Genomic DNA, 5,657 nt, shown 5'->3' on the forward strand with positions numbered 1-5,657 from the left:
ATTAAAAATAACAAGTATTTGTTTTCAAATATGGTATACATACAATTTTTTGAAAAAATTCAACAATAATAATAATAATGGCGTAAGGACGACCTCATCGCCCATTGGTGGAACGGCGCAGTGAATAATTACTATCACATTACCAGCCGTGCAAACAGTCCGCGCTTGAGTTCATTGAACTGGTCTCAGCGCTGAATAGGGTAAATAACGGTCTGCTCAGGGTAAGTAAAATTGCTCATCGTACATGATGGAGCACGATGACCACTACGTACGTATGTACTACGTAGCTACTTACTCGTAGAATTTGCAAGTCCAGGGTGGAATCCTCAAAACGCTGTGGCATCACAGCGTATTGAGTATATTCTGCTCTCTTTTAGTCGGCACTAGGCCTATTTTAGTTCCAGCATTTCACATAGATGCCCTTATAATCAAAGATTATCCTTTTTAAGCTTGAATCTCTTCAAGAGCGACATGTTAGGCATGATCATTGACTTACAATTATATGGACGTCGGGTCCGCGCTAAAAAGTGTCCGAACTTATAGGGCGTTAAAATCGTATACAGAGCGTCATTCACGCTTTAGTCTTCGTTTGTTCGACTGACAGCGAAGCAAGCAAAATTAGACAGTACTGCGATGACATTACAATTTAAATTCAACGTTTTAGCTTTTTCATATTCCTTTACATGTCACTACGTTTAAATAGGTTGACTTGGGACATTTTTTTCGTGGTATTTGTATTAGACCCGTCGTCCATTTATTTGTAAGTCAATGGGCATGATCTCATATATATTTACAATATTTTAAACAATAAGATAGACTGTAGTAGTATTCTAAGGTAAATTGGTTTGTCATTGTTCCCTATAAATATCCCCGAAAACCTTGTAAAACTTTCTATGTTCCGTATTGTCGTACTAATATCCGATGTCACTCGCCTATTATAGGAATGTGTAAATCATTCAAAGTTTTTTCTTTTAAACGAATCGATATTATCACTAAATATATCTAAATCAGGACTGCTGTTAACATACTTAAATAATTATTAATACAAAGATCGAACACTCAGAAAAAACCCTTCGATCCGGCCGGATTCGAACCGACGTCTTCTAGCTTACCGCGCCAAACGCTATACCAACTAAGCCAAGGAAGGCACGGAAGGAATTTTTTTCTGAGTGTTCGATCTTTGTATTAATAATTATAACAAACTAGTGGAAAAATTTCACATAAAGAAGAATCGAATATCATCAATTCAATAAAAATTTAAAATACTTAAATAATTTAAAGCAGATAACAATCTAGTTTAAATTATTTTAGTATGTTAATGTGTCAAAAATTTTAATTTGTTTTGAATTTGTTGTTTTGAAATTGCCGTCAACACTTATAATTGTTGTGTTTACAATGTAGAACACCCAAGTCAAATAATAAAAATGTGTTGTGAGCATAATGTTGGGCGTGGTAGTGTGCGGGCCCCCAGCCGTGGCAGACTGACCCGACCATCCGGCCAATCTACTCACGATCCATCACCACCAGTTGGCTTGGCATCGGCAAGGACTGGGGCAACTCGGTCCCAGCAATTGGTACCCGCTCCTGGTGGAGTACATCGCCGCATGACACGATAGATATTAATAAAAATCCCATGCCTATTTAAGGGTTCGTCCAGGGAGGTACTGCCACCTTACCTATTTATATACCACGCAGTAATGTGAGCATTACTGCTTAGGTTTTTGTGGTTTAAGGAACTGAATGCTACTGCAACCGTTATGGACACTGCGTGTCACTTACCACCAGGTGGGCGAATTGTACGTCCCCTCATTTCGTCTCTTAAAAAAAATTCAAGTTTATAGAAAATATTCACCTTTAGGGGTTTATTGTATTTGAACCACTTTCCGTTAACCGTTTACAACATAATTTGGTAAATAGATATAATTCCACAAACTTTTGAAAAGTTATAGTTACATTTTATATGCTTTGTTTAAATACTAGACCATTTTATCTAAGTTTTTTATAATAATAATAATAATAACGCACACACTCAACATAGCCCCGCACTAGAGAAACCCTGTGTCGCGGGTGCCATGGACACACACATAGACAACCACAAATGACACCCAAACTCACTCTCTATCTAAGTTTGAATACTTTTTCTTTGTGTTCAGGTACAAAATGCCACAGGATTCATTTGCTCTGCAAGTTTCAGGCAATTTGGTAAGTACCTATCCAGTTTCATATGAAGAAATACAATTAACACCTATTTAACAGTTAATTATAATTTTATTGGTTCAATTATGTTAGTTATACCATAATTATATTATTAGATAACCTCGGTGCCTTACCGGTTGACACTGTGTACGCTAAATGAGGAGATCCTCATCTATCTCATCGGTAGGGTCCATTTGGGGGATGAATTTTTCTAAATTGTTTCAATTTAATATCGGGACTTATTCGTGTATAAAAATATTTTTCACCTCATTAGCTCGGAAGGGCTTTCTTTCTCATTAAAAATCTGCGCGCATAAGCTATTTTTCCACACCAGCGTGGAAAAGGTTTTTGAAATTCGAATTTGACGATGGACAGTCCATCGTGCACTTAACTTTTTCTTACGTTGAAAAAAAGCATAATGACACGTTGAACTACGCGATTTGTCGTACATTATTTATGTAATACAGTGTGTTGATTTGCATTCTCGCCTATTTAAGAAATTAATAATAGAAATAATGCTAAATCATCTAAAAATATTTAAAAATGATTCTGTTCAATATTCTGGCTAATTGTATCTAGTAAAGTTTTGCAAAATTGTCTCAAGTCGTATGCACCACGCAAGGGCAGTGACCCCGCCACTCGCTTCACCGAACGATACGTAATCTTTCTCGATCGCTTATTTACCTATTTTTTAAATTATGATTATGTACTAGTATTGTTATAATTAACTATTTATTTACATTAATTAGAAAAGTTGACTGAAAAAAAATTTGTAACTTAGATTTGGTACTTACCAACTTTAGGTTACATGAAAGTATTACTAGAAGTACGTAGCTCCACATAACTATGCATAGATTCGCACGTGAGTTTCGTTTCAACATTAGACTCCACAACTTTGAAAGCAAAAACTTCCACACTCGTATCCTCCGCGTAATCTAAACGTTTCACATCATACCAAACGAATAGACACGCACTTGTACTTGATGGATTACCATGCAGGTTCTGGTGAACATGGTGGTGGTTCTTTTTTGTATTACTATTAACTCTTGTTTATGTACCAAACTAACGTGGCATTTCGTGACAGACAGAATGTATGCGGGATGTGAGCGTGACGTAGACGCAGTACGGGAAGCAAGGTCGACTGATCTACCAATCGCGCGCTCGATACGACACTCCCCCGCCGTCGCTACCCACACCTCACCACCAAATAGATCTAAAATGAGTTTCTGCCAATGCAAGTCAACGACCTTTGGATCAAATTTGTTAATTCAGTAATAAAATAAAAAATAGGATAACGAAACTTTTTATCGATTTATTTTTTTAGTGTTTTGGGTCAATTTTCGGGGGCCCGTCCCGCGCTGGGTCGAACAAAAATGATCGAAAATTTTACAGGCCCATGACCCGGGTCATCAGGTATAGGTGCTCATATATGTATATGCCCTGCGTGCCCTAACGCCTGCGTTCTTGAAAATGTAAGGTCGGCTATTGAAATATATATTGTATATATCATAAATGTGTACAAATGTATATTTAAATGAATGTAACTTTTTGCAAAAAAAAATGCAGTCGGAATGAGAACTTCGTCCTTTTTTTAAGTCGGTTAATAACAATAGCAATGCACCATTGCCGAGAAATACCGCTTCTCTCATTTAGAACTTACGGTTTCTATATAAGACTGTCACGCAGAGGTCTCGGGTTCGGGTCACAGACCGAAAGAAATATTTGTGTGTCCTACATTTATTTCTATAGAATTTAGGTGTAATTTGTGATTGTCTATGTATGTGTCCATGGCACCCGCGATACAGGGTTTTCTCTAATGCGGGGCTATGAGTGTGTGCGTTATTATTATTTAAAAAAAATGCTTCTACCGGGAATCGAACCCGGGATATCCTCGGTACCCACAGTGCCAACCATCATCAGATAATAATAAAAGTACAGAGTACTAAAAAAACCGACCTCAAAAGTACGTAGAATTACATCTATTTGCCAAGTTTTATTGAAATCGGTTATCGGAAAGTGCGCAAACCCGGATTCATCCCCTAGTTCGCCACTATACGGGACTTGACACAGGAGATAATAAAAATAGGTTCTCACTGCTCAAAGTATATTGAGAGAGAAAAACGCCTTGAATTGGAGAATAGCAAAATCAATAATTTAAATTATTGCTCCTTATAATAAAATTTAGGCGCTATTTATAAAAATAAGTCTTCATGCGTGAACAGCCATCTTTAGAGGTGGATGATTTTCTTCAAAATTAAATGGGACCACTATGGAGGTACCAACAAAAAATAATCGTCAAAATCGGTTCACAAATACTGCAATTATTGCGGTTACGCAATAGCTCCGGATTTGTTTTTTTGTATGTTACGTGAAAAAAAACAACATAGAGTCGAATTGCAAACCTGCTCCTTTTTTTGAAGTCGGTATAAATTAAACTAAAAGTTATTCAACCGATGTGTTAGGTAAAAATCAAAACATTCCGTCGGAGCTTTTTAAATTACGTTATGTATGGCCATGGCTCGCCGCCAACTCTGCGCACTCGGCTGCGGCTGTTCTCGTCCAATCTCCGGCTAGTATTTTTTCTATGACGTCGTATATGAAAGCAATTTATTTTTGTATTTCACGTGGTTATTGTTTCTTACTTTTTCAGCAGATTTTACAAATGTGAAAATTTATAAAATAGTATATTTTTTATCGCGGGATTATAATGAGCCAATAATATATGTATTACTTGAGGTGGTTAGCCACTCGAGCTTTATAGGATGTCTGTTACTCAGAGGGTTTATTTTAGTTTTGAGGTTTTTAATTGACTTCAAGAAAAGGAGGAGCGTCTTCTTTTTTGAAGCACTTGGGTTACTTAGTAGTGTTGAGTTAATCATGCATGAGACACGTTTGTATCACTCGCTTGGTTGGTTTGTCACAACACCTCATGTCATAAAAATGTCCCACCTCACACCTCGCCTCTTGTCATAGCCTCATGGCACAGCCTCACTCATGTCACACTGCTTCGAATTCAACAAATGCAATAATGATTGGTTCTGCACTGCCCGCTTTTTATCTGATTTTACATCATATGATCATCCTACCATAATACCATAAAATTAGCATTTATTTATATTATATCATAACACTTAAGTTTAGTTTAGTTGTAAAGTAGTTATTGTCAATGTAATGTAGACCAAATAAATATATTTTCTTTCTTTCTTTCTTTCTTTCAATTGATTGATACCATCAAGTTATGAAAATGTGCTTAATATTATGTCTGATAAGTAATTGCCGTAGGTGCAAACATTCTTACCATTACCTCACCTCATTTGAAGTAGGACATTGTAACGCCTCATTTTTTTCATATTAGGTACCTCAAACTTATTTTAATTTTATGTCCTACCCGACGTTTATAAATAAATACGATGGCGTCCTATACACTATGCAGCACTTGGGTTAGTTAGGCTAGCTGCAAA

Source organism: Hyposmocoma kahamanoa, unplaced genomic scaffold (genome assembly GCF_003589595.1).
Source record: "Hyposmocoma kahamanoa isolate Upper Pololo Valley unplaced genomic scaffold, ASM358959v1 170, whole genome shotgun sequence".
In the NCBI taxonomy this organism is placed as follows: Eukaryota; Metazoa; Arthropoda; class Insecta; order Lepidoptera; family Cosmopterigidae; genus Hyposmocoma; species Hyposmocoma kahamanoa.